At 39.7% G+C, this 23,784-nt stretch overlaps 1 long non-coding RNA gene across 1 annotated transcript in view; it reads right to left on the reverse strand.

Annotated features, from left to right (window-relative positions):
* Positions 1–571: 571 nt before the first annotated feature.
* The window catches only part of LOC119863658, a 47,364-nt gene continuing 24,151 nt past the window's right edge, over positions 572–23,784 (reverse strand). The window contains exons 2-4 of the long non-coding RNA XR_005295695.1: positions 6,798–6,861; positions 5,370–5,442; positions 572–641 (exon numbers count right to left, since the gene is read on the reverse strand). This is a non-coding gene — a long non-coding RNA (uncharacterized LOC119863658). The remainder of the gene's footprint in view (positions 642–5,369; positions 5,443–6,797; positions 6,862–23,784) is intronic.

The following is a 23,784-nucleotide window of genomic DNA, read 5'->3' on the forward strand; positions in this document are numbered from 1 at the left end:
AGGATGAAACTTTTCATGCGCAGTAACTATGCTACTTATCTGAGTTTCTTGTATTAAGGATTTTATCTTGGATTATGGCTTCTGTCCATTCATTCTAGGTCTTCTTACATTTCACATTACATTACAGCTCTTTTTGGTCTCTCTGTTTCTAGGATTCAGGAGGACAGGGGGAAGGAAAGGACTTCTCTTTGTGTTTTTGACAATGAGATTAAAAACATAAGAGCAAAGTTACGCCAGTATTGACTGTCTTTGAAAACCCCACCCTAAGCATCACAAATAAAGTTTTCATTCTGACACACTAGTATTTTCTGTAAATTCCTGTTTGTGCAAGTCTACCAACTAAGTAATGACTGTGTATATCAAACAACAGCTTAAACCACTGCAATACTTAGGGATGGGCTAACTAAAATAGGCAAAATAAAAACCCTAGAGAGCCAAGCTGAATTCAAAACTTTGTTCACATTGGAACTGTCCAAATTATTCCTCCCCACTGAAGACAACCTGCCCTCTCAGTGGACCTAATTCCAACCCATAGTCACCCAACTCTACCCCTGCTTCTACTCTTACCTTACTTTTATCGGATGGAAATCCAGCCAATCAGAGGGTCATTTAGTGCTTTGGGCCTTCCCCTTTTCTTAATCCTAGAAAGAACAGTGCCTTTGATAAGCAGCAGCAAATCAGTGAATCTCTCTATCATTCGAGCTTCTCATATATAAAAGGCAGCCTCCAGGGTGAATGTATTGGAAGTCTGTGTTAGATCTTAAATGGGGAGTATAGTGCCCCTTTAAATTAATATTGCCAGCTGTACTGTCTGAATGCTGTGGTTAAATTGTCTTGGATGCTGTGCAGGGGTGAAAGTAACTTAAAAGGACTTACTGGTACGCAGGGCAGCCAGGCTCCTGGGCAAGGTGGGGGGTGGCTCTAGGCCCCCGGAAGGGGCAAAGCCTCAGGCAGAACGGGAGGGGCTGGGTCCAGACTCCCCCAGCCAGCTCTTCAGCGCTGCCCAGCCTGTGCTGCCTAGGGCTCCAGCAGCGATTTTAAATCACTGGGCCGGGGGCAGCTGCCCCTTTTGCCCCCCAATCCCCATCAGCAACCCTGCCTGTACGGTCCTTAAAGCACTGGTGTGGCAGCGCTTTAACATTGGCTGTGTACCGGACCATACCGGCAGCCACTTTGTTACCAGTACGCCATACCGGCCTACTTTCACCTCTGATGCTGTGGTTAAATAATTGGCTATGTATTGCTTTCTAGCCTTTTTTGTTATAGTGAGCTCTGGCTTTATTCTTTTTGTTTCTCTTTTTCCTTCCCTGGCAATTCTAACATGTCTGCATAGCAAACATTATGTGACTGTCCTATTGGTGTAGGATCATTTTATTTTTCCTTAAGGGAGGCCTTTCTCTTTTAGCTTCTGCATATATTTGAGGGTGGGCACCTGGCTGAAGATATATTCCCTATTCTTGTGGTGCTGTGTGTTGCTATGGATCACACCTCCCCCTTAAGCATGGAGTCACTGGTTGCACACTTATGAAACCTGATCTACTCGGTGCATCTTACTAACAAACAGTTTAGGAGCAAATTAAAAAAATATTGTAAGTGGCCCCAGTGAACTTTTCCTTGTCCAGCTATTCAGTATTTAATTAAATAATGCACCATTGCATACCATTAAAAATTACCATGTGGACTTCCTTGTAATAATAATAGTAATAATAATAATAATAAATAAGTAATACATATCTCTTTCTAATAAAAGGCATATAATTTAATACCTGACCAGTATAAAATCCCTCTGTGACACTGGCATTCATTGCCTGGTTTAAATATCCATCTACTTTCCTAGATATTTCTAAAGCACGTCACACTGTGGCACCTGAGCATTTGCAATTTACAAACAACTGCATGCAACTATGTATGAAATAAAACTGTATGATTCATACTACCTGCACACACATACATAAGCTATAAATACTTGAAATTTACCTACTTCATACCTTACTTCACTTTTAATTGCTTTTTTATTAGCTGCAGATCATACCACTTGAGTTTCTCCAAAAGTTTCTGGTTCATTCAAAACCAGTATGAAAAAGTTGAAATAACTGATGAGTTTCTTAAACTGCCTGCCTATATGTTCCTAAGTGTTTTCAAGGACTAGTGTCAACAGTATTTGATTAAGAAAGTAAAGCAAAGCCACAAAACACAAACTTAAAAAAAATGTATCTATCCAGAAAAAGCTTTCTGTTCTTCCTTCAAGTCTGGATGAAAAGTTTGCAAGTCCAAAAAAGATGTTAATGAAACTCTGAGACCCCAAACTCAGTTTTAAATGGTTTCAGGTTTTACTATGAAAGAACTAGAACTGGTAAGAGCTGACTATTAATTTTTAGTGCACTGTCTTATCAAAGTGCTGTTATAAATTGACAGACACATGAGTCATGTTTCCTCAAACTTTATTTGTTCTTCATCTACATTAATTATGATTCCCTCCCCACCTGATTTTTCTAACTCCTGTACCATTCTTCAACAGTTCAGCATTCAACTTACGTTTCTGCTTCTTTTACAAAGTTGTAAATATACACTTCGATTCCACTAATTTTAGCATGAACTACCTTGGAATAATCATACAATAGAGGACAATATAAGAGAGATTATAATTGTAAATTGTGAGTAATAACTTAATGCTGGCATTGGATAATTATGGGCTATATTTGATTCATATATAACACTCTGGTTGTTTTAATTTATATAATTCAGTAATAATCTGGACTAACTTTAAATGTGAAGGATTTTCATTACAACTATATATCATAGTGAGGGATGTTGAAGTTTCATCCTTTTCAAAGTGCAATGGGGGAAATTTCTACACTTTATTGTACACAGAATGAGAAATCCAGGAATAAGCAGAATGTTTTACTGCTTTGCGCATTATACAAACACTTCCAATGGTTGTCATGATGTATGTTTTAGAGAAATGAAAACTCCTAGTACTGTGCTTCAAATTTTCTATGATAGTGAAGGAACTCAAGACAGAATACTTGTAGCAGGCAGATGGACCCTGTTCCTGCTCCCACAGAAGCAATGTCAAATACCCAACGGGGTAGGATATGGTCCTTAATGGTGCAGGAAATAAGTGCAAGAACATGGTACATTATTAAACAAATTTGTGCAGCAAACTTAGTGCAGGGAGTTCAGCTGAATTTCCAAGCAGCAGTATATCAGTTATAATTAAGGTTTTATATGTGGTGCAGCATTAATGGTCAGCAAACATCAAATGATTTTGAAAGAGATAACCCACCAGAAGTACAAGGGTGAAATCACAGCCCGATTGAAGTTAATAGCAAAACTCCCGTTGACGTCAATGGAGCCAGGATTTCACCCCAGATCTGCCTATGTAAAACTTATTCTAACTAATCCAGGTTTTTAAGGTCTCTTCTCCTCTACCCATTCTTCAACCCACTTAGATCCCGTGCTCTTTCCAGATTCTGTCCTTTTCTTACTCTGACACCTGGCTGCACTACCTCCTTGACTTCATCTTCCGGGAATGAGGGGTTTGGGATGCAGGCTGCCCCGGGGCTGCAGCGGGGAGAGATGACTCCCCCCAGGCCTCTCTCGCCCCAGCAGCTCGGTGCGCCTGAGCTGGGCCAAGGGAGGGGCTCCTTGCTCCGGTGGGGCTCGGTGCCTCTCCCCACCTGTGTGGCCCTTGATAGCCTGTAAAGGGAATTTAGCTGAGTCATCCTGCTCTGTTGGGCAGAAGCCTTTAGCCCCATTACTCCGCCACAAGGCAGAAGCCCCAAGCTCCCCCACCATTGGAGATTTTTTAAGAGCAGGTTAAGCAAACACCTATCAGGGAATGGTCTAGATAATATTTAGTCCTGCCATGAGTGCAGGGGACTGGACTAGATGACCTCTCAAGATCCCTTCCAGTCCTATGATTCTGTGATCGATGTAACCAATCTAAATAATATCATGAGGTTCCTGTGTTGTGTGTAGGCTGAAACATTACTTTGCTACAAGCAGCAAGAATCATAGAATAGAATCCTAGAATCCTAGAATATCAGGGTTGGAAGGGACCTCAGGAGGTCATCTAGTCCAACCCCCTGCTCAAAGCAGGACCAATCCCCAACTAAATCATCCCAGACAGGGCTTTGTCTGAGACAGCGGTATCACCTAACAATATTAGACATAGGGGTGTGAGCACTGCTTTATGCTTCCCACTTCATTTTGCCAAGATAATGGGGCTGAGAATTACCAGACAGAAATGCAAAGCAATTAGCAAACTGACAAAATATATTTTCAATGTCTTGATGCAAGGTGTAATGACATGTGTGCAACAGGACCTGTCACATGATGTTTTACATCATGTCATGATGATGTCACAAAACATACTGTAGCTTTTCAAGTGATATGCTACATCATCTTACACCACTAGGTCACAAATAATTTTAAACGACCGCTGTTCATTTTTAATTAGCGTAACTGTTTGCAAAGACACATGCAAATAAAAACAAGAGTGCACTAGGAATATCTTTAGTCACAGCCATATTATTGCTACCAAAAAGACTTAATGAAAATGATACTTGACACCTGAAAACTGACTCCAGGTTAAGGAGAAGTTACAAGTTATAAGTTGAGTTGTGGCAGCCTAGCAAAAAGCACCTGAAAGGCAAGTTTTCTTTTTATGTAATCAAAAGCCAGAATCTCCCGGAATAATATAATAAAGAAACAGAGGTTCCCATCAATCACCACAGTAAGGCAGGTGGTGCTGAACATACTTCATTGCCAGGAGATTGGAGTAACCCCAAACATGTTGCTGTCATTCCCAGAAGCACTCTCTGGAAGAGGGTCCTTTCAGGAAAGCATATTAAAGTACCAAAAATGCTAATTTGTTGGTGCCTTTACCTTCAGGTATCTCCTGACAGCAGGAGAGAGGATAAGTTGGTGGCTGTTTGAGCGCTTTTCTCCACATCCTTGGACAGTCTTGCTTTTTTGTACCGAAATTCACATTATGACTTACTTCAAAGTAGTAAGAAAATCAACCACTCCTCTTTGGGTACTTTTTTGTATATGCAAGGGAGATCATTAAAATTAAATCACAACTGGATTGCAAGTGTGCGCAAAGGTTCCCCTCTACCCATCCTCTCTTATGTTGAATAGTCTAAGCCTAATAATAATCTGGTTTGATTTGCAAAATGCATATCCTTAGGCAGGTCATATGATAACCAATAATTGTGAAACAGAGGTTAAAAGAAAAAGGAAGCATTGTAAAAATTATGAAAATCAAGATGTTACTTGAAAACTTTGAGATCTGCTGCTGGAATTAATGCCCTACATATATATTATCTGTGAAGAAAACAACACTGTAACTAGTTTGAACCTACCTGGCACACAAGTCTGAGTTTGCATCGATAGCCATCAATCTTTTTGCAGAGAATGAACAGGAATCACTCTGACCTGTTGTGTAAAAGAAAATAAAGTTGGTCAGTGGAACTATGATTCTCATCCAGAAGCACAGTGGTTTTCAAACTTTTTTTCTGGGGACCCAGTTGAAGAAAATTGTTGATGCCCGCGACCCAACAAATCTGGGAATGAGGGGTTTGGGAGGGGCTCAGGGCTGGGGCAGAGGGTTGGGGTGCTGGGGTGAGGGCTGCAGGTTGGGGCTAAGAATGAGGAGTTCAAGGTGTGGGAGGGGGCTCTGGGCTGGGGTAGGAGGTTGGAGTAGGAGGGGGTCAGGTTTAGGGCTGAGGGTGCAGACTCTGGGGTGAGGCCATGGATGAGTGGTTTGAGGTGCAGGAGGGGCTCTGGGTTTGTGGGGGGGGGGCTCAGGACTGGGACAGGAGATTGGGGCACAGGGTTGGGGCATGGATTTACCTCCGACGGCTCCTGGTCAGCAGCGCAGCCAGGGTGCAGAGGCAGGCTTCCCACCTGTCCTGGAACTACGGACTGTGCTGCGCCCTGGAAGCAGCCAGCAACAGGTCCAGCTCCTAGTTGGGGGCGCGCAAGCGGCTTTGCACAACTCTTGCCCACAGGTATCGCCCCCACCCCCAGCTCCCATTGGCTTGTTTCTGACCAATGGGAGTGCAGATCCAGTGCTCAGGGTGGGGGCAGTGAGCGAAGCTCTGTGGTCTCTCTGCCTAGAAGCTGGAACTGCTGCTGACCACTTCCGGGGCACAGCGCGGTGTCGGAACATGTAGGGACTAGCCTACCTTAGCTGGGCAGCACCGTCAATGGGACTTTTAACATCCCAGTCAGTAGTGCTGACAAGAGCAAGGTGACCCAGGGCCTTACATGCCGCGACCCATTACTGGGTCATGACCCACAGTTTGAAAAACACTGCAGTAGCATTCTCCTTGGGGGAGTCACATATCTTAGGGGTGATCTTGGTGCCTTGTTTTCTAGTTACAGCCCACAGGGAATTTTCATGATGGTGTCATGGAGATATGGTTTGTGATTGGAATATTGATACACCATAAACACCAAAAAGTAAATCATGGCCACTCCCATATGGTGCGCTAGAGAAGGGAGAGGACACACTCTACTTCAGCACTAAGGGCAACCACAATTTGGTTAGGAGCTCTGACCAAAGAAGATTTGTTTGGACAGCCTAGTGGCCTGGATAGCCAGCAGGGATCAGGTCTGGGGACAGCTAGCTACACAGTTGCAAAGGTGTAACAAAGGCAATCTCTTACTGTGCTCACTCCGGCAACCAGGCATCACTGCTCTGGTTATTATTCCCCTTCATTTCAGCATGGCTCAAGCTCCCATGAGACATAATTGACGCAATACAATCTCCACATAAGCCATTGTACCTTAAACTCTTCCTTTCCAAGTCTCTCTGACACAATTTTGCCCGTAGCTCACAAATGCACCATGCTAAAAAGGAAGAAAAAAGGATAAGTGTATGATCCAGTAACCATAGAACTCGGTGCTGCATGGTAATTGATGGGTCTATAACAGTAGTGGGCTGCAAGGACATGCTGGCTGCTGATTCCCGCAGCTCCCATTGGCTGGGAACAGTGAACCACAGCCACTGGGAGCGGCGGGCGGCCATGCAAATGTAAACAAACTGTCTGGTGGCCTGCCAGCAGATTATCCTGACAGGCCGCATACGGCCCGCAGGCTGCAGGTTGCCCACCACTTCTCTAGCTACCTTTCCTTTTCCTCAGCCACAGAATCTATGCTGAAGCCAGGAGAGGAGATAGCTGGCTGGCTCTATGCTGCATGGGATTGCTGAGATACCCAAATATATTGGGTTTATAGCGGCTTTCCACAATAAAAACAGTAAAAAAATAGCCAGACTGTAGAGTAAGAACAGGGACATCACATTTTATATTTGTGTAATATAACATACAGAGAGGCTTATATGATGCCACAGTGATGAGTGCTCCAGCAATTTTTGTAAATAACTAAATTAATTAAAAAATAATTAAGAGGCTATTTGAAAGGTGGGTAGAGTTATAATTCATCTGCAAAATTACAAATGGAGCTGAAACTCAGTTTACAAGGTCTAGCTAGGAGCACCTTACTTTCTTTCCTTTTGGAAATGAGTTCATAAGGATGTTTGGTTTTGTTAACTCTATTATACACCTGTAAAGAAGCTAAAAGTCAGTTGACATAAGACTATTTTGTGCTTTTGTATTGCAAAAATAGTTTACACCTAATTCTGCTGTTCACTGGGAACTGCACATTTCGGGGAGAGAATTTTGATCCTTTCCATTTAAGAAATGAAATTTGGTAAATGATTAGGCCGCAGAGCAGCAATAAGATGGTTGGCAATTTGAAGGCCAAATTAAAAAAAAAAAAAAAGCTAACAGCTGAAACATTGAGTCTAAAAATTATCTACAGCACATGCATAGTGAAATGTTTTTACAAATTCTCCAAAGGATTTTTAATTATTACAGATTGTATTAATTAGGTAATTATGCAATAGATAGATGGGAATGATTCCAAAACAATTATGTATATGATATTCTGTATACAATACATGTTTGTTTGTTGTTAACTGCAGAACAGAGCAGAGTTTTAGCCATGCTGTATACTTTTATAAACCTGAATACATAAATGTGTGGTTAAATAACATTGCAGGCTTGATACAAATTGTTAAAAAGCCAGAATATGTCATCTTTATTTAAGCAGTAATGAGCAAAGTGTGGGTCATCTGCCGAAGATTAATGACCATCTGGGAAGCAGTGATGACTCAAAGGATAGCTCAGTGCCACCAACTCCAACTGGTCATTAAAGGGTGGTTAAAGGGTTTTTATACCTTTGTAATGTTATACAGAAAGGAAAAGCTGGTTAGTGGTTTTCAAATAGCATTATATATTTCTTAATAAACTTTGGGCCATATTCTCTGTTCTCCTGTCCTGTGCTGGGTGAAGAAAAAGGAGTGGGTCGGTGAGCCAAAGGTAACTTTAGGATATTTTTGAACCTCCTGATCAGGACTTGGTCATCATCACAATCCAGTGCATTCTTCAGGCTGCTCTAAATTGCACTAATTTGTAATGACCTACTAAGAGCTTTTATGCTAGCCTACAACAGATAGCATACACTGTGCTCCAGAGGCATCACCTCCTGCCTTCCAGACTGCCCCTGACATGTCCCTATGCCAGGAGCCCATAGGGGAGCAAACAGTCTATTTAAAGTACCTTAAAATAAGATGAATTTCACTTCCCCTCTCTCCCCCACCATATACACATACTGAATATTCTCTGGGAGCAGTTTACACCCCCTTATAATCACCAAAACAGTGTAAGGAGCTGGCAGAATAATGCATAATCAGAGCCTTTGATATGAGGTCATGTTTGCAGTTTTACTTCCAGACTGAAGGCAATCATCTCCTAATCATATGCTGACAAGAACCTGTTCACTCAGATACCATGGTGAAGGGCATGGTGTAAGAACCTGAATAGAAGAGAATTGGCAGCTGTGCAGAAGACATCCCAGCAGTAAAGCATCAAGACCTAATTCTTTTAAAAACGACTTCAAGTTCTTGGTGCCTCCATAACTTTACATATCTGAGGTGTAATTTTCAGAGGTGCTAAGTAACCACTATGCAAACTGAAGTCGGTGAAATTCAGGCCTTCAAGGTATAATGTTTGTATACCATGTATTGTTTTGGTTTTTTGCTTTTATAACCTGTAGGCAACATTTATCCACTTTAGAAAATAAATCAGTCAGCAAAGATTTTAAAGCAGAGCAAATACTACTAGTGATGTGCTCAGCTTTTGAAAAGTACTGTATCACAGCAAACAATGAGCATTTTCCCCAAAATCTAACTGCCTCTTTAAGAAGTTAAAAAATGTGTAGGTGGAGTTAACTGACTATATAGCACTTTTCTAACAGTAGAACCCCAAGCACTTTACACAGGAGATAAGCATAGTTATCCCCATTTTAGAGCGGGGGGAAATGAAAGCACAGAAGGCCAGTAGCAGACCCATGAATAGAGTGAAAAATCTACTGCTCTATCCACTAGGCAATACTGCCTCCCATCACCACCAGCACCACCACCTGGATTAGACCACCTGGTGACTCCTAGTAATGTAAATGTGTGAAAATGGGCACTTATACACTGAGGAACTGAAAATTTGAGGCCACTTTTTAAAATGTGTATGCAAGTAGCTGAATGTTTGCCACTTAGTATCCTTTGTCTAGAGGAAGCTGACAAAGAAGGGTGAACCAGAAGTTTGAGGGGGCAGGATGTGAACCTGAGTGGGAGGTATGAATTTTCACATGCTGACAACGGGATGCTGATTGGGTCTCAGAGGATAAGATTCAATGCAGCAGCTAATAGAACTGGTCCTCAGCTAGCTAGAGGGATCAAAGCCAAATCAGAAGAGAAAAACATCTGGAAGAAAATGAATTTTAATAATATACAAGCATAACAATGAAGTAAAGTTATAAAAATATTCATTGGGGGAAAACACAGACACTGAGAAAGGCCGAAGAGAAGACCTAGGAAGATATAGGAGGAAAAATGGAGAATATGAACAAGAAGACAAAGGAAAAAGGGGGATTCTATAATACTTTTTTTGGTTATCTTATATGATATTTCCTGTATACTGTATCTTCGACCTATAATTTAACAGTGGTGTAATGCAATGGCCTGTTCACATTAAGAGTAGTGGGGGCTCGGGACCAGTCAACCCTGTTCAAAGTCCCACCCTTATGTCAACCCTGACTTCTAGCTTCTTTAGTTTCCTGAGGGATCTGGGGAACTTATAGTCCTGTAGGCGTTAGGTGGCAGTTACATGACTAGCCACCATATATAAAGTAAGCCGAGAAGTTAACTTAGCCAGTGAGGCTTGAGGGTGAGAGGTTAGGAGATTCCAGCAAGAACTCCCAGGCAGATGGCTAAAGAGAGAATTCTCCAAAAGCCTGCTGGTAGAGGAATCCCAGCTGGGAAGGCTGCAAAGAACTGTGAAGCCCTAAAAGAGAAAGCTATAAGGAAGGTGAAGCCCTGGGAAAGGACTGGATGGCTTTTTCAGTCTAGTGAGAAGGCTATATGGATGCTGAAGCCTGTTAAAAACCAAAAGGACTAACTGAGCCTGTTGAAGAAGGCTAGGTTTTGAGTGTTATTTTTATGGTAACAGACCAGGCCCCAGAAGGGAATCTTAGGCAGTGAATGTGCCCTGCTGCAGGTGGTTTGGCTGTTTCAATGGGAGGGGGGAATCTGATTTTCATTTATTTGCATTAGTTCCTACAGGCCACAACCAATATCAGGACCCAAAGAGCTCACAGCTTAAATAGACATGACAGACAAGAGTGGGAAGGAGAACAGAGAGACAGATAGGTGAAGTGACTTGACCAAGAACACACAGCAGGTCAGTAGTTGGGGTAAGAGTAGAAGCAAGTTCTCCTGAGTCCCAGTCTACTGCCCTATGCACTAAACTACACAACCTCTCAATGCCCACATAGCAAGCATTGTGGCCAACACCCCTCTTCAAACCCGTAGCCATTTGGGGGGCTGTAATCCTCTCCACCTTTAATATACCTGCCCCAAAATAATTTTATCTCCCAGATGTGCTTGGATTCATCACCTAAATATTTTTTATTCACAGCTTGGAACCCCCTCTCACTTACTCCCCCCCCTTGAAAGCCGCTTGGTTTGAGGAACCTTTTTGAACCCTGTGGAGACATCCCCCAACCCTGATACTGGGCCTTGGAACCAGCTTGACTGGCTCTTCAATGGGGTAACCCCTTTAAAGAGATTTATTCCCACCTCAGATATCAAACTAATTCTTTACAATTTCATTCATTTTATATCTTTACCACAGCTAACATGCTGTTCCTGCAATGGAATTCAGGGGATTTTTTTTTTGTATATGAAAATGTTTTAAATAGTTCCTTCAGGGGCTTAATAAGTGGCTTTGTTCTATTCCTCACACATTGCTTCCTTCCTTGTATCACGTCTTGTCATTTGATTATAATTGCGAATGGAGGATATCCGAAAGTTGGGTTTGTTTTAAGAGCAGCTAGTGGCAAAGTGGATTAGTAGATTAGCCTATTTGGCAATCTAGATATAGCTCAGAGGGTACTGTAATAAATTTAATGTTCTCATACTAAGCTCCAAGTCCATATTGCATAATCATCACCTATTACAGAGTCTAATTTAAACGCACTTGGCTGTCTGTGTCCAAAATATGTAACACGTAAATAAGTGGGGTCTTTCCAGTTAATCAGAATATTTTCTCCATCTAGCTCACATAATGAATTGGCCACTACTCCATCACAGTCAGAATGGCAGTCAGATGTATTCGGGCATGGGGTGGAGAATATTTTGTCTTTGCTTCTTGTCTTGCAACCACTTCCAAGTGTCTTCACAGTAGGTAGCGCAACTCCCACTGCATACATCACAGAAGAGGGGAATTAACAAGGTGTTGAGAGGTGGGGTTCCCCCCCTTTCTTCTTCTTCTTTCAAATATCTCAAAATACTGATAGAAACCTATTCTGGGACTTTCTTTCTAATGCTAGTAACACAGATTCCCTAAAGAGTTTAGACAATCTACAACATGTACTTGTAAGTATCTAGATCCAGAATTCTGGATACAGCATAGCATCAGTGAGAAAGTTCTGGATAGAATAATGACAACAGAAGGATGTCCACCTGTCATGTGACAAAGCCAATAAGCCATAGATTTGCCTTCTCCTAAAACTGAAGCAACTTTATTAGAATAAGGAAAATAATATCATTCCGGAAGTTACTCTGTGTGTGACTGTCTCTCTCTCTCTCTCTCATTCATTCTGCTTCACTACAGAGCTTCTACCTAAGCCTTTCCCTGACCTCCAACAGCAGATTTAACGAAACAGTACATACATTTCCTCACACAGCCTATGTTGATGTTATGGTACCAGCCCGGCAGAGCCCATGGTTGGAGACTCCATTCCCAAAATACAAGTGGTCAGAACAGGCCAGCAGCAGGAAAAAGCAGTCAGACCAAAAAAAAAAAAGAGTCCTGTAACATGAGTCCTAAGTTCTCAAGTCTTTATTACAGGAAAAAGAAGCCTAGCTTCATACACAGAGCCCACCACTCCTGCTACCCAGGTAATCATGCATTAGAAGGGCTCTGCTGGGGGGCAGTTGACTGCAGTATGTGTCACAATATCAGGACAGAGGTGTCATCTTTTCACAATGTAGTTCATTAGAACTTTTAACCTAAACTTTAACCCCAAACTCAAACCTTGATCCAAAATTCTATCTTCTTGGGATGGCTCCTATCCTTTTTTAAATAAGAAAATAAATATCAACTTTTTAAAGATCAGTTAGGAGTTTTCAAACAGCCAAAACCACTCAAAAATCTGTCTTTAGTTACTTATTTTCAACACAAAAATGGAAATAAGAAATGCTGTACTAAGGAAGGCTACAAAGCATACAACCTGTACTCTACAATAAGATATGAAAGGATGTTAAATGTGCTGGGGAAATATCACTGTGGTAGATAATTTGCTACAATGAAGCTTGACCCTACTCAATATATATATATATATGATGTATAAATACCCGGGGGGGGGGGAGAGGAGAAGGGGGTGCTCATAACCCTCCAGAAATTTGCTACAAGCTTCCCTAAAATAAGAATTGCAAAAACACAAGTGCCTTTAACATGTACAGTGGGCTATAAGCTAAAAGCCATGAGACCGCTGCCAGATATGGGAGAGTTTGAGGGTAAATGTGTAAAAGTTAAGGACCAGCAGCAATGAAAGAAGTGGTTCTTCCTTTATCTATGAGCCAAGAATGATTAGATTTCAGCAGAAACCTACGTCAAAAAAGAAGAGTTTTAAAATATTTTCTCTCTAATACCTTTAATATTTTCAGAAATAAATATCTGGGACTCTATGTGCATTGTAAATAAATTTTTGGATTCATACAAAGGACTAGTAAAGTTATCCTAGTATTGCTAATTAAAATTAGTTTGTTGGGATTTAATCAATTAATACAGTTTTCAAGGCAATATTGTTCCTATTTACGCTCAGTGGAAACACTTTCAGGCAGCTCTTTATTGCAACATCTATGTTCAGATGACCTTTACTTCATAAAACAGTGAGCTAAACATTTTATACACAGGGCAAAATCTGTTTATTGAAGGATGCCAGGGGACTCTCTTTAGGAATGTGATTTGGCTTCACTTGGGTAATTTACCAAAGACAGAAGAAAGTTACAAACCTATTTATACCGTTCATTTGAAAGGCATGCCATTTCTTTGTAATGATCACTCATTTCAATATTCGCATTACAAAGTTTTGCAAATAAATCTCTTTTCAGGCAGACACTATAGTGAGTGTCCTGACAAAAAAATCAAACACAAAAAAACCAAAGCAAAAAACAAGCAACTCTCCCTAAGACAGATGCTTTTCCTAATTGCAAAATTTAACTTTGTGCAATTCAGACATGATTTCAGTGAATAATATTTTCCAGACAGGGCTTATTTATTAAGCAGTTTGTGGTTGGACAGCATATTGCCAAAAATAGGAAGCATGTCTCTGTGACTACCTTCCACGTTCAGATATCATGAAAGCGCAGGGTGTTAACCCTGCTGCCTGCCTCAGTACTTCTGAGTTCCAGTAACCCTATCAGGTCCCTTGGTCATGATCCACCCTAATAGTTGTGAAAGAATGTTGAAATAGCACCTGACATTTCACCCTGAACTCCTGTAACACTTGCTGATTCATTGACCACATTGTGGGGGAAGTACATTTAGAGCTAACTACTGTATCCTTCCTGGGCAAAGGGAGGTAGAATATAGATTTCTGAACTCAATATGGAAAACCCAGCATTCTTAGCTTATTTATAAGCAAATTAGCAGCTCATTTTTCCACAATGAGTAGAGCAAACAAATCTAAAGGGAACTGAATTTGAATGGGAATTTTAAAAATAATACCCACACCTAAATAATAATGTGGTGTGGGCTGGTTGTATTGTGCTGCTACAGCTTTGATCTGTTTTCCATTCAGATTTTTGTGGATAACTTGGCCGATCATACAGCTGATGTAGTCACCAGAAGTCTGAACTTTGATGAAAAACTCTCCTGTAAGCTTTTTGGGGAAAAACTTCTGACCTGAAAGCTTTACATCTAGTAAGCTCAGGAAAAAGGGAAACTCACCTGCAGCCATAACAGAAAAGGCTACAATCCTGCTCTCACAAGCTAACTGATGTCAGGCCAGATCAGTTCTTGAATGGGAGACCTTTAAGGAAAACCTAGTTTGTGCTTAGAGATGTGGTATTGATGATTTGTTCTCTGAGTCAGTAGTGAACATGTATGGTGCCATCTTTTGGAAGAGTTGTTAAATTAAGGCTCAATCCTATGGCCAGTTTTTGCCCAAACGGGCATTAATGCCCATTTCCTGCATTCTGCCCATTTAATTTCCCCTTGCATTTTCAACTGGATGCTGCTAAATCTTGCTTATCAAACTTAACTTCTGTCCAAATCCAAAATTCATGTAGGAACCACGATTCATTTGTTCTGAAACTCTAACTAATTCAAGGTTTTGGATATTCTCATTCAGATAACTGGAGCTTAGCCATATTCTTCATGGCCTTTCCTAAATTTAATTGTTACTTAATGTTGCAGTTAATTGTTAAACACTGAATACATTCCATCCCAGAGGTGGCTGCATTTTGGTGGCAAGTGTCTGATCCTTACATTCTGAATTTTTTTGGTTTAGGTTGAAGTCAGTATGTAAATAGAAAATACTGCTATTATCACTGTAAAAGTGTGCCTATCCAAGACATATACCTCCTAAGACATTCAACACTTTTACTTAGGATATATTTATTTGTGCCCATGAGACTATGAACCTGAACTTCCTCTCACTTACACTAGTTTTACAGCAAAGTAACTACAATGATTCCATAGGTATTACTCTTGATTTACACCAGTGCAAGGGAGAGAATTAAGCCTTATTTCTCTTGTTTATAAGTATCTGTTAGGTATACTTGGAGTATAGAGAGAAAAAAAACACAGGTAAATTAAAGAGATAGGAAAAGCAGAATCATATCTGCTGAAACATTGCATATCTTTTCCAGATTTGTATTTGGCTAGAAGACATGTTCATGAACTTACTACTGCTGACTTGTTATTACTTTAGCTACTTAAACATTTTGTGATGCAAAAACTCCACAAACTCTTCTAATACCCCTTCAAAGCCTCTTGTAGGTATTCGCCTGCTTACTTATCTCTAAAACTGCACCATAGTATTACTTTATTAGGACCATAAATCTCACCCAACTTGCACTCATATTTGAAGCTTTACATAGTGTATGGTTGCTAAGGCTAATTGAAAAGGAGTACTCGTGGCACCTTAGAGACTAACAAATTTATTTGAGCATAAGATTTCGTGAGCTACAGCTCACTTCATTGGATGAAGTGAGCTGTAGCTCACGAAAGCTTGTGCTCAAATAAATTTGTTAGTCTCTAAGGTGCCACAAGTACTCCTTTTCTTTTTGCAAATACAGACTAACACGGCTGCTACTCTGAAACAAGGCTAATTGATACCTTTGGCTTCAGTGTTGGAGGCTCCTAGATTCAGCATCCGTTTGCTATCTCTGTATCATTAATGGGTGCCATGCACTGGTTTAGCAAAATGAACCACGAGTCAAGATACTTGTACTCCAGGCTCTGCTGCTGACCTAAGTCAACCCAGCAGTCCTCCTGCTACTCATAATGCTTTTTCCTATATTGCATTTCATGAGAAGCTCAAAGTATCCTATAAGAAAACGGTGTGTGTGCGCAAGAGACGCATGTTCTCTACCTGTCTTACTTCCACAGGAAGAAACATTTAATAATGATGTCATCCTGACAGCGTCCTTTAAGTTCCCAAAGGCCTGAACTGCCACAAAACTTATACTAACAATTAATTCTTTATCCATAATGACACCACATCTACTCCTTGATCTTCATGAAATGAATGCAAAAGCAGTATTCTGGGAAACAGTCTTTTTTTTTTAGCAAAATGTGTCACTGCAGCAATTTCTAGAGAGCAGCACAACACACTTCTGAACTAAATGTTGCCAAACGTGATTGTATTAATAAAGAAAATCCTCCTCTCACAAAGTAATGATGCCCCCCCTACTGTTTTTTCCAGTGACAGTGGAATGGGAGTGTTTATTCAGTACCACATTTTAAATGGCTATGGCTGGGAATACAGAAACTCCTTTCATTTGTCATATTCAGCAGCATCAGATCGGAAAGATTCCCAGAATCCATTGTGAGATAAAATCATTACGTTGTGTTTCATGTAAAGCGCTATCTAGCTTTTGAAGTTTCAAATCGGTGGGAAAGGACAAACACATTCAGTACTGTAGCTTTTCTATAAATTGTGAAGCAGCTTGATTTTAGGAGCCTACACATTAAAATAAGGACATAAGAAAAATGTTACATATACTTCTTTAAACAGTATGACTTATTTTGGTGACTTTGGATCAGCATCATATAAAAAAAAATTAAATGCATGATGGCCAATATTTTCCTTTTTACATTTCAGTCCTTCCTGTCAATTACACTATAATAATGAGGAATTCTGGGTTTTGTTATTACAATATTACAGCTTAAATTGCTTTCATCCTACATACATTTAAAAGCCAAAAAGAGTTAAGCCAAAAGGAAACAACCTCCTGCAATAGGCTGAGGAATCTGAGGTTGATGGGTGTAATCCTGGTCCCAGTGAAGTCAAAGGCAAAACTCCCACTGCCTTCAAAGGAGCCAGTATTTCATCCAATAAAAGCTGAAGACATTTAGTGTCATTTTCAATGGGATCTGGGCACCTAACTCCCTTAAGCTCCTTTCAAAATCCCAGCAACAGTACCTAGAAAGAAGCACTTAGCCTCATGCAGGATCAAGGATCTTGGCAGAAAAATAGGGTTACATTTTTTTTTAAACTTATTTCTAAATTGTTATTTTAAAATGCATTCACCTTAAGTATAGAAATTAATTTAGGGTGACTGAATATATTGATAATCTCCTCACTTGCCTGGTGAAAGTAAGAGACTCATGTATTTCCAAAACAACCCCTCAAAAGTCTTTCAGAAGGACATTAAGACCAGCATTTGCTAACTTGGCTGCATAAAGTGACTTCTAAATCCATATTTAGGCACCTAAGTAAATTTCAGCTGATTTCAGAATTGCTGGGGAACCTGCAGCTCTTGTTGATTTCAATTAGTGCTGGCTGAGGAAAGGAAGCAGAGACCCTGGGTATTTTCACAAATTGCTCCCTTCAAACTATCCGGGCTGCTATTGTTGTTGTTCTTATGGAAAAGTGAAGGGAAGGCCTCTGGCTCCCATCCAGGCTGGTGGTGGCTGCTTTGTGGAAGGAGTCTGCTCCCTCCAAGCTCCTCCCATTACGGCTAATGCTCCCCATGTGGCGGGAACCTCATCTATCCCCTTACAAAATGTTTTTCATTTTCACATTACTGTGTTTCCTGGCAGATAAGGTTTCCCACCCTGTTCTGCAGAACAAGGAAATCAGAAAGTTTGGAGAAACATCTAAATTACAAGGGACTTGTCTAAACTAAACCTCTAAAGCCTCTGATGTTCATCTATCACAAGTCTAGACTGCATGTTTGTAGATCTCCAGGAATTAACCCCATTTGGAATACTTAGAAATGGTCCTCAAAATTAGAAAATCTGGATCCAAATCTGGATTTTGAACCCCTTCCCACAAGTCTGGAATATTTGAATCAAAGCTGTTGGTTAAGCCTTTACAGTCAGTGTCATCCTCTCCCCATCAAAGTTCAAATAAGTTTATAGCTGGGATTACTGGGGTCCCATACTTAGAAAGACCAAGTAGCAATCTTTTTGATTAAATCAGTAATTAAACATGAGTATATTTTAATTTTAAGTAGTTATGGGAAAAGATTCGGAAGTTCACTTCCAAAAGGTACGTAAAACGTTAGAGTTTAGATGCATATCTAAAGATCATTTGAACTATCAACCGAAAATTCCTGTAACTGTAAAAATGGGCTAGAATTCTTTCAAGAAAAAAAGGTATTTTATGCAAGATGAGATTGTAAGAATATCTTACTTTCTGTCAGGTTGGAAATATTACAGGAGTAGCCTCTTGCAGTATTTTTGTAAATTCTGGTTAGATCTAGAATCAGGAAACATGACAGGGTATGAAGCTGACAAATATTTTTTGGGGAAAAAAGATCAGAAATATACACCTACAAAAAGCTTTGGTTCCAGTTCAAGTACAACTTGAGACAACAGGTAAAATTTTCAAAAATGCCTAAAGTGGCTTAGGAACATAAATTCCATTGCCTATGAGACTTAGGCTCCTATGTGCATAAATCCCTTTTGAAAATGTAAGCCATTATCCAAAGAATCTGCATAGTCTTACATTTACTGCATAAGAAGTATCAGGGGGTAGCCGTGTTAGTCTGTATCCACAAAAACAACAAGGAGTCCGGTGGCACCTTAAAGACTAACAGATTTATTTGAGCATAATATTTCGTGGGTAAAAACCCACTTCTTCAGATGCATGATGCATCTGTTAGTCTTTAAGGTGCCACCGGACTCCTTGCTGTTTTTGCATAAGAAGTATTTTTCACTTTGATACCTTGCCATGTTTCCTGGGTCTTGATGTGTCCAGAATTGCCAAAAATACTGCAAGAGAGTATAAGAAGAAATTTATTTCTTTTGCGTTTTTTCTTCTAACAATATTATCATAATTAATTTTGGGTCATTCTATCTTTATGTTCACAAGTTACCATGACCATGGTATCTTATACAAATGCTTCTGTTGGATAAGGTACATTTTGTAGAGTTTAGCCTTTGCAATTTTCTAGTTGTTTGCTCTAAAGCGCTAGCAATTTTAACCACAAAATTAATGGAGAAATCAGGCAGAGAAGCAAGGGGCAAACAGGTTTATTAATTTGATAAATGAAAATCTATACCCCTCACTGACTGAGAAGAGGATTGAACCAACTCAAAAAAAGAAAAAAAACAAAACACTAGGATGAAATAAGTGGAGCATGCTCAATTTACAGCATCGCTCCAACCATGGCGTCATGAGATAGAATAAAAAGAAAAGGAGTACTTGTGGCACCTTAGAGACTAACAAATTTATTAGAGCATAAGCTTTCGTGAGCTACAGCTCACTTCATCGAATGCATCCGATGAAGTGAGCTGTAGCTCACGAAAGCTTATGCTCTAATAAATTTGTTAGTCTCTAAGGTGCCACAAGTACTCCTTTTCTTTTTGCGAATACAGACTAACACGGCTGCTACTCTGAAACCTATGAGATAGAATATTACTTAAAATGATTGCGGTGTGTTGGGAAAAAGTATATTCTCAACATAATCTTAAAGTTATAATCATCTGATCAATGCATCTGGAAAATAACAGTCAAGTTGATTAAACTGAACTTTGTCTGGATCATGCAGTTTTTATATGGCTCTGTCAAATGTCAGGCCTCTCTTTCTCTCACCAATTTCAGAAATGTTGCACCATGATTTCAAGCAGTGAATCATCCTCCCCTGTGCCAACCGTCTGTTTTATCTGCCCCCTCAGTGTCTGAAATTAGATGATGGAGGGCAGGGCAGGCTTTCTAGAGCAGCCATTAATGTTAGTGGAGGAGGGGGCTCTGGTGGCAGATTTTCCATTTGAAATCATGGACTGTTAAACCTGGCAAGGAACGGATTATAGAGGAGTTAATAGAAAAATAATGTGAGGAAGAAGAAATAATAAGGGAGGAGGGAGAGCAACAAAATGGAAGAGAGCAAAAGACTAGGAGAAAAAGAGAAGAAAAAAGAGAGGATAGAATGAGAAAAAAGGAACATGGGAAAGTGGTGAAGGAGGAAGTGAGGTGTGAAAAAGATAAGGAAGAAAAACAAATGAAAGAGATGGCAGGGGATCGTGAAAGACAAGCCATACTCTTGCTTTATACATCATACCATGTATATTGCACAACATAGAGATTGTTACATGTCTTTTTTCACTGGTCTATTATTCTAGCAATGCAGACACATGATGATCCTTAACATAAAAAAGGAATTATGAACTCTATGAATCAAAAGCAAACTACGTAACTTAGTGTTATCATCTCTCTTAGGTACTTATATAGCATTCCATCACCTTAATAGTTGAGTATCTCACAATCTTTAATCCACTTATGCTCACAAATCTGTAAGGTAGGGAAGTGCTATTATGCCTGTTTTACAGGCTAAGTGACTTGCCCAAGGTCATGCAGAAAATATGTGGCAGAGCAGGAAACCTAGATTTCCCAGGTTCCAGGCTAGGGCCCAACCCAATGGACCATCCTTCCTCTCCATCTGCTATACTTACAGTATAGCTGGGAAAATAACCCATTTTTCAGTTTGTGGCAAATTTTGGAAAGTAAAAAAAACAGCTTGGTCAAACTGAAAATGAAATTTTTCCAAAGGTTTTGGCAAATTGAAAAGCAAAAATCATTGCTTGGGTTGAATGAAATGCTTTGTTTTGATTTTGACTTGTTTGCATGTTTCTGAATTTTTTAATACATTTAAACAAAAACATCAAAATGTTACATTTTTAAATGTCAAAGGGAGACATTTTGACTTACAGATTTTTTTTGGGAGGTGGGGGGAGATTGAAAAATTTGGCCAAACCAACACACATTTGCAAAGTGATTGGTGTTCTTGAATTTGGATTTTTTGTCCCCAAAAAGTTTTGACTGAAAAATTTCAAATTTCACCCAAATCAAATTTACAGCACTCTTAGGTAGTAGAATATAGGATGTGCTGATTTCATCTTCAATATCCTTATTTACTGTTAAAGATTTTCATGTCTTCAGAAAAATGTTTGCATTTTTAAATTTATCAAAAGGTTTAGATATGAAACAGTTTAGAAAAAGAAGGGGAAAAAAGGGAAAAAAATCTCTCTCTCTCTTTCCTCCCTAACTACTGAAAAACTTAGATTAGTTTGTACATCCAAAAGACCACTATCCAGAAATAACTCATTATTAACTGCTGTAATTATAAACTCTTCTGGACTTTTTGGTTTGTGGTTAGTCAGATTATTTGATATACAACTAATGTAAGATTGTAATGTTTATTGTTATAAGGAAGCAGTCATTGAGTTGTATTGTCTGGCCTATCATAGGAGTTCTGGTTTAGCTGAATACAGATAGGTTATTGACTTTTTCAGAAATCTAGGATTAATACCGCATACGGGTCAATGGCCTTTCTGTAATACTACAGCTACTGCATGAAGTATATTGATGGGTTCATATTCTATGTCTAATACTATCTTCAAAAGATGTGTTAAGGGAGTTGAGCAGTTGAACACTTATTTTGTTAGGTGGAAAGGACAGCATTTTCTTTACATAAAGTTTGTTTAAAAGCAGGGATGTCTAATAATAAAGAAATTTCATAGCATATACGTTAGGAGAATTGAAAAGTACTTGTAGAGTACATGGAAAATCTGAGAAGAAAAAAAACCCAAACTCTCAGGCACAGTGGACACAGTAAGACAATTTGCTAGCTTTTCAGCTCTATAGAACTGGCTCATTTAAGTCACATAAGTTAATATTAGACATACAGTCCTGGAGCCTTAAAATACCTTCTGTTTTACATGCAGATTTTTTGGTCTCTCCTAGAGAGTGATTTGATTGAATAACATTGACATACTGTAAAAGCAAACACACCAAATCTCTTCCTGAGAGATAGGCACTGAAGGCATTCAGACTGCAGTGGACCAAATTTTTAAATGATCCTTGACCCATCCTCTAATTTTGCATCCACAGCTTTGCACCTGCGGTTAATGATAAGCACACAACTGTGGGCATATGCAGTTGTATGTTTACAGTACTAGTTGTCTGACTGTACCAGCAAATTAAACAGCAATGGTAGATGTCTAGCTGCTATCAACTGCACCCTCAGTAGAATTCAAAGGCAATATTAGAACCCTTTTCAAATAAAATAGACCCAGTATCTGAACAAACTTACCAATTCACTTCCTGCAGTATAAAGTTTAATAAGGTGTTCATGAGTTAGGTTGGTTGGGGAGAAGATTGCAGCATTTACTGTTAACTGTACCAGCACCCAGATCAATTTTCAAAAACAAACTTTCAAGTGATTCATGATCAGTTTTACATGTATTTTTCCCCACTCATATATAACTGATGGAAGGTAAGACAACTAACAATTAGCAGCATCACCTTTTTTACTCTGAGTATATTGTACTATCTACCTTGTCCAGGGAGCTCAATACATGCAAGTACTTGTCCTTCCTGTACAAGCACAACTGGCTTATTTAAAACTGTACTATTTTAAAACGGATGGACATGTGATCAGTCCTTTTAACTGCTCAAATGCCTGTTGATATCTGTCTCCCCAGTGCCAGGCAATGTCATTTTCCTGCAGTTCCCCTGAAGGCTTATTGACCATAGGCAGAATGAAATTTGCCCATTAGTTCCCATCTCCATAGATCTCTGCAGATGTGTTTTACATTGTGAAGTCATCACTTTGACACTTGCTTTTATTTTAAAGAAACCATCTTTATTCAAAAACAACAAGAAGTCCTTGTGGCACCTTAGAGATTAACAAATGTATTTGGGCATAAACTTTCGTGGGCTAAAACCCACTTCATCAAATGCATGGAGTGAAAAATACAGTAAGCAGTATATATATTACAGCCCATGAAAAGATGGGAGTTGCCTTACCAAGTGGGGGGTCAATGCTAACAAGGCCAATTCAATTAAGATGGAAGTGGCCATTCTCAACAGTTGACAAGAAGGTGTGAGTATCAGCAGAGGTAAAATTACTTTTTGTAGTGACCCATCCACTCCCAGTCTTTATTCAAGCCTAATTTGGTGGTGTCCAGTTTGTAAATTAATTCCAGTTCTGCAGTTTCTTGTTGAAGTCTGTTTTTGAAGTTTTTTTGTTGAAAAATTGCCACTTTTAAGCCTGTTATTGAGTGTCCAGGGAGATTGTCCATTAATTCTTTTGCATAGAGACTATCTGGTTTGGCCAACGTACATGGCAGAGGGGCATTGCTGGCACATGATGACATATATCACATTGGTAGATGTTCAGTGTTATAGGTTCAATAGAGATAACTCATAACAGATTTTCTTCTTTTTCATGTTTACTGCAAGTTGATTTTTTTTCTTGATCTTACAGCACTAGCCTAAGTCCTTCATTGCTCTCATAAAAGGGGAGCCAGCCCACAGAAGACTTCCCCAAAAGATAGGGGCAGCAGAGCACCATCAGGAAAGAGATGCCCAATCAGGTCCTCCCTGCCACTCCCATCACTTTTGCTTGCTCATTTATGGACACAGGGGGGTTATAGAATCATAGAATATTAGGGTTGGAAGGGACCTTAAGAGGTC

The sequence above is a fragment of the Dermochelys coriacea genome, chromosome 11, assembly GCF_009764565.3.
Source record: "Dermochelys coriacea isolate rDerCor1 chromosome 11, rDerCor1.pri.v4, whole genome shotgun sequence".
In the NCBI taxonomy this organism is placed as follows: domain Eukaryota; kingdom Metazoa; phylum Chordata; order Testudines; family Dermochelyidae; genus Dermochelys; species Dermochelys coriacea.